Source organism: Oncorhynchus mykiss, chromosome 10, assembly GCF_013265735.2.
Source record: "Oncorhynchus mykiss isolate Arlee chromosome 10, USDA_OmykA_1.1, whole genome shotgun sequence".
NCBI lineage: Eukaryota > Metazoa > Chordata > Actinopteri > Salmoniformes > Salmonidae > Oncorhynchus > Oncorhynchus mykiss.
Window position 1 is genome coordinate 33,387,818 of NC_048574.1, and position 13,986 is coordinate 33,401,803.

At 41.0% G+C, this 13,986-nt stretch overlaps 1 protein-coding gene across 2 annotated transcripts in view; it reads right to left on the bottom strand.

Moving 5' to 3' along the window:
- Positions 1–11,260, bottom strand: part of LOC110533676 (nuclear receptor-interacting protein 1) — a 57,736-nt gene extending 46,476 nt beyond the window's left edge. The window contains exons 1-2 of one of the 2 annotated variants that reach the window (XM_021618119.2): positions 11,001–11,260; positions 3,307–3,417 (exon numbers count right to left, since the gene is read on the bottom strand). The gene's annotated coding sequence lies outside the window, so the exon portion shown is untranslated. The remainder of the gene's footprint in view (positions 1–3,306; positions 3,418–11,000) is intronic. The other variant, XM_021618120.2, reaches the window with a different exon arrangement.
- Positions 11,261–13,986: the final 2,726 nt, after the last annotated feature.

The window sequence follows — 13,986 nt, forward strand, 5'->3', positions numbered from 1 at the left end:
ATTAACAATATTAATCTCTCTGCTTAGTGGACACTTTTATTCAAAGTCAGTTCCATGGTTATCAGTCTCACACATCTTTTTAAAATTTCTATGGCTGCTGGATATTTACTGGCCAAATCCAGGTTAATTGCCTTTACTCAAGGGCAGAGAACAGCAGAGTATGAGCCAGCAATCTTCTAGTCACCAGTCCATTCTCCCTAAGTAATAGGTCATAGCGCTCCCTACAGACATCTTTGCTACTCTCTCAAATGGCCTCTCTTTCTCTCACTCTGCACAGGGCATGCAGAAAGGCTTAGCCCTGGGTGTGTACCACACCTCTCTCCCTGTCTGTTTACCAAGGCAGCCCCCTCACCAGGATGCCCACAATGACATTAGTATTTTAACATTATTATCACTACTTTACTAATAAATGTAAAAGCCCAGATCAGAGGTAAAGCTCAGGATGGGGGGGGGGGGGACACGCCGGTGAAATTAAAGAATGCTATTCATCAGTGTGTGAGAGCCTATGCAGTCCAAATATTGTAATGTCATATGAACTCTTGTCTGAAAAGCAATGGGCAACATGTTATATATGTAATTTATCAATTATCACTACAAAATGTGTAAAAACACAATTACTGGTTTGTAGTCAGTAGGTGAAGAAACCTGTTTGGATCATTTTTTTAAACACCAGGAAACTGAAATTCTCCCTGTTTTTATATCATCGTACATGTATCTCTCAGTAGCATATCTGTGCGGTAGGCTATACTGTAGCTCTTCTCCTGAACCCCTCTCCAGTCACCACACTCCAAAAAATGTTGCGTTGTTTGAATGGACCAAGTGCTGGGTTGCAGTCATTGGGCCACTTAGTTGGGTTGATTTCTTTAAACAAATCTAGGTTGGGTTCTTGATGCTGTGTTCGTGCAATATGATGCAGCGGGTCTGATAAGAAAACGAGTGGCTTAGCAGGGGTGTGGCGTTCAGATAGTAATTTTTGGCCATCCATGAGAGTAAATGTCATTCCGGTTAATCTGTTCTGTTGTATTGTTATCATATATTAAGGTTAAACACTGACACTTTTGTAGCTTTAACCCCACTTAGAGTTGACCGAAGCACTAAGTAACATAATAAAAAAATCCCCAGTTTTGCATTGCATCCACCGAAGTCGCACTTACGCATTTGTGGTGAAAGGTGGCAGAGCTAGAGCGGTGTTTGTCAGACCATGAGACATTCCGAAAATCGGTCTACTTACGAAAACATCTGTAGCATTATAAGGAGAGACTCTCACGAACACAATGGTGTTCTCCGTTTTGCTCTACAACCCCCACAAGTGTCACGGGACTCGTCTGAAGGTAACCAGTACCAGTTTAAAATAATGAATGGAAGTATGAAGGTAGTTTTGTGCCTACCCCAAACAGGGTTCAATATGTGTAAAAAAAGATATACAGTATATATTTCCTAAGCTTTCTTATATCTCCTAGATATAGGACAAACACTGCAAAACCTTGTTTCTTCTTTTTTGCCATTTTTTGCCATTGTTATTCAATGCGTTTCTCTGGTCTATTAGTAAAGGTCAAATTCAATATTTTATCAAATACTTTTTCAAATCTAATGTTTTATACCTAAAGGAGTCCTACAATTCAAAATGAAATAGCTAAATTATCCATTGTATGGCCATCTTAAAACAATTCCACACTGTATGTCAGTTTAGAACCCCCCGCGCCCCCAACTACATAGACATTTAAGAATTAATGAGTCTTACACAAGTATATGAGATCTAAAAGAGCCTATGCATATCCCAATGTTGGGAGAGTTACCATTTGTTACAATATGTACATAATAATGTCATTCATTGTATATTAAATATGTAATGGGAAAGCAACGCCTCTAATAGGCCATGCCTCCTGAAAATAACCTATGGATTACATTAAAAAACAGCCAGGAAGAAAAGTCAACCCAGCATGAAAGTGAAGAAAAAAACAACTGATGGTTAAATAACCCGCGTTTGGGTAATCCAAATAACCCAACATGTTGGGTTATTCACGCAACCCAAATGGCTGGCTCAAAATAACCAAACTTGTGTTCTCTCCAATATTTACCCAGCGCTAGGTGACCAAATAACCCAAATTGGGTTGTTTTTAACCCAGCATTTTTTTTGGTGCACTCTCCACAGCACAGCCACCCGCACAAGGTGCCCTGTTGCCTGGCAACAGCTCGCCTCATCACTAAAATCCCCAAATCTCCCAAAAGTTATACAATTACAGTTGGTGGTGTGGAGGTGTTGGGGAGTACAGTACATAATAGGGATCGGGTTATTGTTTCTACAGCACTAAAAGGATAAAGGATGTGTGTCTAAAACAAGCAGTGAGTGAGTGAGTGACTGACTGAATGGGGAAATCCCAGCTAGCAGATCCTACTACCACAAACAGACACACAGTCACTGTGATGTCATCAGGATCCTGCTCCATTTGTATTTGGCCCAAGCTCTGTTTTTCCACTCCCTTGGAAAGCCATATGACTCAGATTTCAGTCTGCCCATAGATTAAGACAACAGGGTGTGAGTCTGTGTACGTGTGAGCGTGTGTTAACATGAACGATAATCAAAATATTGACCGCCACACTGTGCACTATGAACTCTCTGGTCGGTGCTCCTGGTCTTGGGGCATTACAGCTATCTACTCTAAGGCCAATGTTTTACACGATAAACATTCTCCCGAACGTGCCCCTTCTTGAGGTAAATAAATCTCCCAGTCACAATGCCACAGCACCTACTGTATAGCATATGCATCCCCTTCACCTGCCCTCCTCCCTCCTTCCCTCTACTGTCTTCCTGTGCAATATATCCATCATTTATTAATACATTCTAAAAATTCCTCTTTAGCTAATTGACTGGGAAAGTTTCTTTCAAACAAAAGCTTTTAAAAGAGAAAGATATAATTAAGTTGCCGGGATCTCTCTGTCCCCTCCTTGTCCAGGGGGCCAGTCTGGGGGCCTGGGGGACGTGTGCTACTCTGTGCTACTCTATATAGTGTCAGGGAGTCACATACACCCATGTTTAAAGTAGAGGTGAGCTGGGTAGGCAGGCAGGCAGCGTTACGTAAAGCCTCCCTCTGCACAGGCTTTTTGCAGCAGACGCTGTGTCCTTGCTTGGGCTGCTTCAAGGTTCCCATAAGGACAGGCTGTTAAGAAGTTGGGAAGGACAGGGCCCCTGTAATATGATGGCTGAGAGGGAGCGCTGTGATGAGACTGCGCCTGCCTTGGAATTTGAATTCTCCGATAGACAGGCTCATGCATCAATCCCTCAGCTTACAAAGACAAACCACTAACCTTCACCAGGCCGGGGACTCGTCAGGAATGAGTGGCATTTTCACTTAGCCTGGACGGCTTCTTTCTCCCCCAGATCTAAGCTCTGCTCTGCTCTCAGTCCCTCCACATAACCTGGTTAAAATAAGACACAGTTAAGTAACACTCCCCAGTCCGAAAATATCCTCTGGTGTTTCTGACATCATAATCGGACTTTAACCTTTAACCTTTAACTCCTAGCTGTGCTCTTCAGGACTGACCCTGATGACCAGGACACAGACAAAAACAGGTAGCCTAATGCATTAGCAGCTAACTAACTAGTAACTACACAAGACTAAGTAGCTAACTAGAAGACTTTGGGATAGTCATTATCAAATTCTGTAATTATCAAATGGTGTTATATTGTAGGTCATACTGTAAGTTGCTGAACAGTGTGGCTTTGCTTACAATAACATTATCTTTCCTTTCTGAAGGCCATTTATTGGTGTCCTATTTTCATCCTCTTATTGTGATTTCAAACTGATTGTACACACACCAGTAGCCTATTTGTTGTATCTACTTTGTAAAGCAATGTGAGTCATGTTTTGATGTATCGTAGCCTATAACTACTTCAGTTAGAAACAATGTATTCTACTGTATTCATGAGTGTATTTTCCAGTTTCATTTACAGTGCACCCACACACTACCATGCCAGTGGCATTAGCCTGCCCAACTGGCAGTGCTGCAATAGCCACACACACAGTAGGAGAAGCCATCTGCAGCACCTCCACAGCCTGAGGCCACCATCTCAACTTCAGGAGCAGGGAGGGAAAGTCAACTCTGCTCTGCTCCTCTGTTGTGACCACCCCAACCAACCCAAGGAGACAGTCAGGTCTACTCACATCAGCCTGTAGGTGTGGGCTTCTTCAGACTACAACAAAACATGGCCTTTATATCCAAATATCATCAGTAGTAAGAAAAGACAGACCAATGGCCACGCACATTATGTTTGGCCTGTGTATGTAACAGTACAAGGTAACTGTGTTCTTCTCTCTTGTTGCCCCTGCTTTTGATCATCACAGTTAGGTTCCACAGCTGTTGTTTCTGAAATTGGGTGCCATGCTTTCATGTGGGTGACATGCTTAATTTATCTGACCTGCATCTCTCCCCTGTCTCCGTGGATCACTTTGGGAGTAATTTCAGCAAAGTATAAATCATTTACAGCAATTGCAAACGGTAAGAATCAATGTGTGTGGATAATTGAGCGGCCCTGTCAGTGCTCCAAGGCCAGGGTGCAGGAGGGTTGAGGTGGGGAGGGGAGTAAGGTGGGAGGGGGGATGGGGAGGTGAGGTGGGAGAGGGGATGGGGAGGTGAGGTGGGAGAGGAAGAGTTATCCAACAGATGAGCCAGACAGCCAGCGCCAATCAGTATCTCAGAGGGCTGCCTGCCTGATCCAGCCTCCCTCCAACTTTCATCCCTCCATTTCGTCATTCCATCCTGCCTGCCTCCAGGAGCCACAGCAATAAAAAAGCATTTAGCTGCTCCTGCCATATCATCAAAATTAGTCCCATTGACTTTGGTTCCATCCCTCCCTTCCACACCGCTCCCGGATTGGAGTAGATAGACTAGGAGAGTTGGTGTGATGAGTTGAAAGCATGACCGACATGACATTGTATTTCTACATCACTAATTCAACATCTAGGCCTATTGTTAGCAGGGATTGGAACCGGTTCTGGGAACAGAACCAAAAACCTGGAAAATAACAACATTTTTAGAGGAACAGAATCAGAACCAGAGTGAATGTGATCTATACTATTCCGGAACAGAGCCATCATTTTAAAAGCATGGGGACCGGTTAATAATGTTATTTTACATTCCAGACTTCCAGTCCCACAAAAAAACGCAACAAAGCGCCTATGCAAAGCCCTCACTCTGTCACTCAGAAACGTATTCCAGTGTCTGCCCGCCAGATTAAAATCTTTGCCTGTGCGTGTGTAGGCTACCTGCCCCTCCCCCTCCGAAGCATAGGCTACTCTAGCCTTTTGACGTTACAAGCGTAATCCAGAAATTAGGAAGAGAGATTTTACATTTTTATTTTTAAAACCTTTATTTAACTAGGCAAGTCAGTTAAGAACAAATTCTTATTTGCAATGACGGCCTACCCTGGCCAAACCCTCCCCTAACCCGGACGGCGCTGGGCCAATTGTGCGCCGCCCTATGGAACTCCTGATCACGGCCGGTTGTGATACAGCCCGGGATCAAACCAGGGTCTGTAGTGACACCTCTAGCACTGAGATGCAGTGCCTTAGACCGCTGCGCCACTTGGGAGAGAAGAATGGATTCACTTTTTCAATGCTATTTAAGGATACTATAGTTATCATGTTTCACATTGGATTTATTAACTACAAAAAGGTAAGACGTGTTTTTAGATCTGGTTTCACTCTTCATACACAAGCTTGTTAGCTAGTTAGCTAGCTCTGGGCCAACGTTAAGTCAACTCTCAGAAGTTCAAAGACATCGAAGGTTCCTCCATAGAGGTTGTTCCTTCGTACGTAGGTATAATTCTGAGGGCCTAATTCAGATAATGCATGTCATAACAAGATGCCCAGCGCTTCAAGCCAAGCCTCCTCCTCCACCCTCTCTTCCACCCACAAAATGTCCCTATAGTTGTCTGTCCATCGTGCATGTAAACAACTATAGCTTGCCCGCTCCATAGCAAGCTGCTCTATCCGCACTGATTGCTGAAGTAATTTAATGTTGAGCTAAATGTAAAAAAAAAAAGAATCTGAGGCTTAACCTTTTACGGCTGTGGGCTAAATCAGGGCCACACAGAGTGTTTCTTGCTAGTCCTAAACACATTTACTTTGAAATAAAAGTATACACCTCACACACATGGTTATGGGCTTTAAAAAATGTATTACATGTTGAGTTTGCATCCCAATATTACACTTGATATGCATTTTACTGGCTGCTCAGGAGGGAAAGGGGAAGTCAGATCTGTGGAAGACATTTGACTTAGTTGTAGAAACTACTGGAGCTCAAGAAAATGGAGAGTATAGGAGCAAGCTTTGTGTGAGAATTATGTGTGCCAAACAGTTGCTGTTAGATTACAATATTATATATCTTTCTGACCATTTGGAACAGTGTAAACAACACTAAATAAATAAGTGTACCAGAGAGTCTGTCCTAACGAAAAACAAAAGATATACAGAGTACCAGTCAAAAGTTTGGACACACCTACTCATTCAAGGGTATTTCTTAATATTTACTATATTCTACATTGTAGAATAGTAGTGAAGACATCAAAACTTTTAAATAACACATATGGAATCATGTAATAACCAAAAAAGTGTTAAACTAATCAAAATATATTTTATATTTGAGATTCTTCAAAGTAGCCAACCTTTGCCTTGATGACAGCTTTACACACTCTTGGCATTCTCTCAACCAGCTTCATGAGGTAGTCACCTGGAATGATTTCAATTAACAGGTGTGCCTTATTTAAAGATAATTTCATATTCTAATTACTGCAATGAAACCACTACTAGAGGACACCAATAATAAGAAGAGACTTGTCGTGTCTTTGTGAGACACAGAGTAGGTGAACAGATGATCTCCACATGTGTGGTTCCCACCGTGAAGCATGGAGGAGGAGGTGTGATAGTGTGGAGGTGCTTTGCTGGTGACACTGTCTGCTATTTATTTAGAATTCAAGGCACACTTTAACAGCATGGCTACCACAGCATTCTACAGCGATACGCCCTCCCATCTGGTTGGCACTTTGTGGGAATGCCATTTGTTTTTCAACAGGACCATGACCCAACACACCTCCAGGCTGTATAAGGGTTATTTGACCATAAGGAGAGTGATGGAGTGCTGCATCAGTAGACCTGGCCTCCACAATCACCCGACCTCAACCCAACTGAGATGGTTTGGGATAAGTTGGACCGCAGAGTGAAGGAAAAGCAGCCAACAAGGGCTCAGCATATGTGGTAACTCTTTCAAGACTGTTGGGAAAGCATTCCAGGTGAAGCTGGTTGAGAGAATGACAAGCGTGTGTGAAGCTGTCATCAAGGCAAAGGGTGGCTACTTTGAAGAATCAAAATCTAAAATATATTTTTTATTTGTTTAAGACTTTTTTGGTTACTACATGATTCTATATGTGTTATTTCATGTTGATGTCTTCACTTTTATTCTACAATGTAGAAAATAGTAAAAATAAAGAAAAACCCTTGAATGAGTCGGTGTGTCCAAACTTCTGACTGGTAGTGAATAAAGCCTTTATTACAGAAGACTAAAAACTGTTGCATGCTTTTGAATTGCGATTGATTTATTGTTTAGGATAATTATCCAAAGCTCCCTTTGTAATTTAATTTTAAAACTAAAATGATTGATTGAATTTAAATCATGAATGACTCATAATGCTGTGTGATGACATGAATGACTGATTGATACATTAGCCTATAGAAGTATTGAAATAAAGGGCTAAGCAATGAAAATTACACTTATTGATGACGATCATAATAATCATTTTTATAATGACAATAAGAAGCGGATCAAGAAAAAGGAGGGTATAAGAGCATGAGCTACGTGCATATTATGTGTGACAAACAGATGCTGTTATATTACAATATTATTTTTCTGCCTGATTGGAACAGTGAAAACAACACTAAATAAATTATAAGCAATACCAGTCTGTTTTAATGAAATACAATTGTAAAACCTTTATTTCAGCATAGCAAAGATTATAAACAGGCGAATCTGGGAAATTGCTTTATCTGACAATTTGCCGTTGCATGAGGCTTGGTGCTCACGGAATCAGTAGGCTATTAAACAATCACTCAAACAGGCAACATAAGCAAGATATGTCTTATTTCTGCAGATTTTTATGGATGATTTATAAAGCCAGGCACATTTAAGAGTTAGGCTATTAATTATAGACCTAATTAAATTGGGATTTTCTCTCTCCTCAATTTTCTTAGACAATAAGGCAAGGGCTGTTTCCTCTTCTCGGTTGCTGCTGCATCCACCGCATTGTTCTCAACCCCAATATGCTGGTTAACTTTCCTATTATGCACATAGCAACATAGGGATAGGCGCCAATTTTCCACGCATTGAAGATTATGTTTCAGAACCGCGGACAGCGACCATATCCAACGCGGGGAAAAACGCATTTGTTATAAAATATGAGATTTATTTGTGTTGCACCATTATTTTTACATATTATAACCATATACAATTTCAGTATCACATCTTAGAGTGATGGACTGTGCCATCCCTGTGGCCTCTGCAATGGATTAGTCCACTGAGACAGGGATGAATCAAACAGGTGTCTCGTGCACCATGAAAAACCAAATTTGCGACTGCTCGACTTAAGAAATCTCGGTCAACCAACAGCCTATCGACCAAACAATCAACCAGTCGACAAAATTGGGTTAGCCCTAATTTTAATACATACACTACAGCAAAGATAGTGCATTAACTGCAAAAACTGGAACAACACTGTAACATCCATTTTCGAGGAAGACAGAACCTTGATCTGCTAGACCAGGGTCCAGAGTCCAGTCTTGTGAGCATTCAGCAGACGTAACATAATTTGCATAGTTCTAATTTAAATATCCTCTGATTCTGTGGTGGGATACTGCACATCAATCATCATCATAGACAACAACCCACGGTTACAGCAAAACAAATTGTGTAGAGTACAGTACACTAGCTCAGTGTAGGAGGAATATGGCTGGCATGTGCACCAGATTAGCCTATTCAAGAGCAAGAACATGTTAAATGTGGAGGTTTTAGTTATCTATGGCTCCAGTACAGAGGACTCTACGCAGCTACCGTTGAACATCCTGTACAAGATCAGGTCAAATAATTAAGTAGCTGAAACAATCCACAAAGGGAGGGCTAAAAGCCAGACCCCCAGACAGGCTGAGTATTTAAACTTTTCAAAAGTCAGCCAAGTTCACTTCAACAACGCTCAGGCCTATATTTGACTAATCCACCCAAGTCTGCCGTAAAAGTAGGCCTAGTACACAATTGAATGTGTTGATGTGTTCCAAATGATGAAAAGTAAACAGGTTTGTTGTTGGGAGGGAAGATTTGCCAGGGTGGCTAAGCACACCTGAAATAACAGTGAGGTCATGCTCTCTCTTTCCCCTGTGACTCCACTGGCCAACCTTCAACCCCTGACTTTTTGCCTCTCCACCGATCCCATGGTCAAATAGCCTCTGCAGAGTCCCCAAAAATCAAATGTTCCGGTTTTCAGGGGAAATGGAAAGAGAGCCTGTGACAGGACTTCCGCATTTGGGAGTTAACAAGGCGGCACTCCATATTAACTCCTCCTCCACATTTACTGGATTGGCTGAAGAGTGCAGAAGAGAATGTTCCCTGACATTTTTTTTCTAATTAAGACAAGTATGTGGGGGATCTAGTTTAAGGCGTTTCTTTCATGCCTGCTACATTAGGTTAATGGTCAAATGCAGCTAGAGGACATCTGGTGATGACTACTCCAAACAGTGGAATAGTTCAAATCGATTCTGCCTGTCAATTGTCAGTAGCCTACTGCTGAGATATTGAATTAAACCATAGCAAACTAAAGAATATATAAGATGTAGATAACTCAATAATAATAATAATAATAACAATAATAATGCAGTAATAATACAATGTCACCAGTACGTTCTGTGTAGAAATCCACAAGGCTAATTTACAATCTGTTTTAATGAACTGAATATTGAAAACTAAAAAAATGAAGTGACTAAACTTAGCTACGTAGGCCTACATTATTCCAGACACTGTGCCAATGATGAATGAACATTTGAGGCATGCAATGCCAGACATTTTGTCACCTTTGACAAGGAACAAGGAAGCACAACAGATTAATTGAAAATCATCAGCATCCAGTTTTAACTATGAAGCATTATAATGCATTTATAATGTTAAACTACACCAAACAAAACTCTGAAATTATGACTAATTTGGCTACAATGGAGCAGCCTACGAAAGAGCCAAATTGATGTTGACAGTCATAATATCAATACAGGGCCTATTTACTAATGCTATAGAAATAATATTCATTATCTGTTTTAGAAGGCAGTGGCTATGCGCCTTTTACTTAGTACTAGTCCTATGCAGCATTTTAATGCAGGTTAAACTGAACATATGTATTTATGGCCTATCATTTTGTAGGCTATAATTTTTACACGTAGGCTAGACAACAGCGAGGACAGTGCAACAATTGTAACAACAAACACTATAACAACAAATTAACAGTGTCACAACAATGAATGGACAATGTAACAATGTGAGAAAAATACGGAATAACAAAATAGCCAGCACGAACAAGCTACATGATTCGTATTTGAGTCATTAGATTTAGGCGACATAACATTGGCGCTTTCTATGGCAAATAGCTATTACATGTCTACGTGCGGTAATGCGTTTTTATAAGGTCGACAAGGAAATAATCTCAAACTGGCTATAATGTAACCCCGATGCCATTTAACAAAATGGAAACGACATTACCACAGCACTGGCTGGTTTATTACGACTTCTTTACGCAGCGTTTTCACACCGCTATGAGCCCAGAGACTAAGGCTCGAGACACAAACATCATTCAATCCTCAAAAACATGCTGTAAGCATGTTAAATCCATGACACACACCCCGTTTGTGCCCTCGCGGATTTTTACAGAGTCGTTCATTTCACAGCCTATTCTGTACATTTAGCTCGGCACGTACCTGCTTGGGTTTGTCTACCCCTCTAGCTGACAGTGGACCCCACTCAAGCGAAAAGGTGCATTATCATTCGAAAGGAAGAAATCCTTCGGATAGTCTCGGTGAAAAGGTCGGATTTCTCGAACGCGGGTTAATTATGAAAAATTGATGATTTATTCCAAAATGCCTCGGGTTTTGATCGAAGTGATCAGGCTCTGCGACCTGTAGTCGAATCTGACGGAATTGCTTATTCTCGGAATCCCCTTGCGCTCGAGCACTCAGCAGAGGCGACACTCCTCCTCTCTGCCACTGACACCCCCCTTAAAGGAGCAGTTTAAAGGAGCAGTGGCATTATCAACCTATCCCTCTCCCTCTCCAAATGTATCGTTAGACTTCGTGCAAACGTATGCGGTTTATTGTGTTTAAAAGTAGTATACAATCAGTTTTATAGCATATGGTTTATAGACACTTAAATAATGTGTTTATTAATGTTGTATACATAATTATCAAATAATTAACTGTCTATAAATTGGGCCTACTTACAAGCTCTTTGCAACCTCTGAAAGACAGCAAGGTTGAGATAAAGTGAAATAGAATGAAGATGTAACAATCAGCAACAACAAAAAATAGCACAATCAGGTTTTTATATTAATGATTGTATTACATTATACTGATAGTCTGGGCAGTTTAGTACAGTATGTTGTAAATTTCCACTATTACTTAGGCGTAGCTCTTTTTTTCTGTGACATAATCTCTGTGGTATCTACTATAATGGCCCACAGACAGTCTTCTATCTCATTTGGCCTTGAACAAAATGTCTCAGAGGACCTGGGGAACATCTCTGTTTTCTGTCATGAATAAAAACACAACATAACCTACTTTTCTTCTGCACAGCCCTTCTTCCAGAGAAACTCTTTTTATTTTTAGACTGGGGGCCTGGAGGGTGAGAGTATGGGTGTGTAGGGGGGCAATGCAGTTCTCCCACCACACTGATTTTCACTATTGTTTTAATTCCATGTTATTGGTTAGACAGATTGTCAACAGGACACATACACACACGCACACAGGTGCACACGCACACACGCACACACGCACACACGCACACACGCACACACACACACACACACACACACACACACACACACACACACACACACACACACACACACACACACACACACACACACACACACACACACACACAGCATTTAGGTTAACCAATGGATAATGGGCCTCATAACTGAATGTAACCTCGCCATAATGGTTAAACAGTCATTTAATTCAATGTCAGTTTAATAAACAGAACTGACACTCAACTTGTCACTGAGATAAATTGTATAGCACTTTACAAGGTCATTGTTCACGGCATGTCTTACCTTTAATTAGCATTTTACAGTGTAACTGAGGTTAATGTAGGACTCAGAGACGAAAGTTCAATCCAAATTGGCACTCATATCAACCTTGTATTGTCTAAATTGATGGCTTTTTACTATCACTGTCTAACTAGATACTACACATGAAAACAGGCTTAACTTTGATATCCTTTTGTGCTATTTATTTTGTCTAACGAAATGTGCACCATACATCTAGAATGTTCTTCTTGACCACTGAGATGTCAGCCTTTAGGTTCAGGGGAGCAAATGCCTCAGCAATTTACGTTATCTACCCTCGTAACCTCTGAACTTAAACGACCTTTCATCTTTGAACTTTGACCTCAAATGCCACATGAATGGAGATACAATATCCTCCATTTATTCCTTCCCCCACAAGAACTCCCCTGACCTCTGCCCCCAAGCTTTTCACAGAAATGTGGTTCACAGAACTTCCACCTTTGACCCTAAGGGAAGGACAGCCTGTGGCTGTTTTTGTGGCTGTATTAAGAAGTCTGCATGTAACACAGTAATCCTGAAAAGGATCACACACACACAAAACAAAGTCTCTGGTAACAGACACGATGCTTTGTGTGTTACATTCTACGGTGGAAGTGGTAAGGGTAAAGTCTGTCAGGGCAGCCATGAGGATAACTGTGAAGTTAGTAGAAGTGTGGCGATTCTGACGAACAACAAAAGACAGAAAAGAGGAAAACGCATGGCGCATTTAAGAGGGCTGGTTAACAAGGTGTTTAAGGGCCTTTTGCAAATGCACTCTGATGTTTTACTGGACACACTAGTTAAAATTTTGTTAACACCCAAGATTACTTACTCTGTCATGCAGAATAACCAAAAGTAGTAGGTTTGGATGTTGTATCATGAGACATTACCAAAATAACCGTGGTACCAAAGAAAGCAATACAAGAATGCTGAATAGCCGGTGTGATGCTGAACAATAAAAGATAAATGTGAAAATCACATAAAGATAATTGGTATCCTCATGTAGAATTGTATCAGTCTTTCTCTAATTAACAAATTGCCTGCTCATCAATTAATTAAAACTTGAAGAAAGTAGCCAACCTACCAATGTCAAAAAGACAAATTGCTAAAGAAAATGAACTAGGCTGGTTATTTTCCAAGTCTAAACTGTGGAATTTCTCATCCATAAAATACTTGAAAATAGCCATTCAACTGTGATTCACCTTATACATGAGCAAGGGTTCGTGAGCAGTTACTGGGGCAGATTATTATCCGAATTTTATTTTCTTTCATCCAGGAATTAAATAATCCAATCAACCCCCCAGTCCCTCAAATGTTTTTTATGCAATTTCATTCCAGCTGAACATTTCAATGAAAAGACAAAATGAGACATAGAATGATATGAATCCCAGTGCAAAGTTCTATGGTGCTCCACGGCTGTTCTCCTGAACCCAGTAGTGCAAATAGAAGAGAGTTTAGATTCAGACGCCTGATTGTCTCTGAGGGAGAGAGCCAGAGTGTCAGCAGACATTAACCCATGACCTTTAACCTCTACTCCCCAATTTCATCCAGAACGTCTCCTAAGGTTTGGAGTGGAGGGAGGGGCTTTGGAAGGGCAGGCAGGTGCGAACTGGGATAGGAGCAGGACTGTTGGAAGTCAC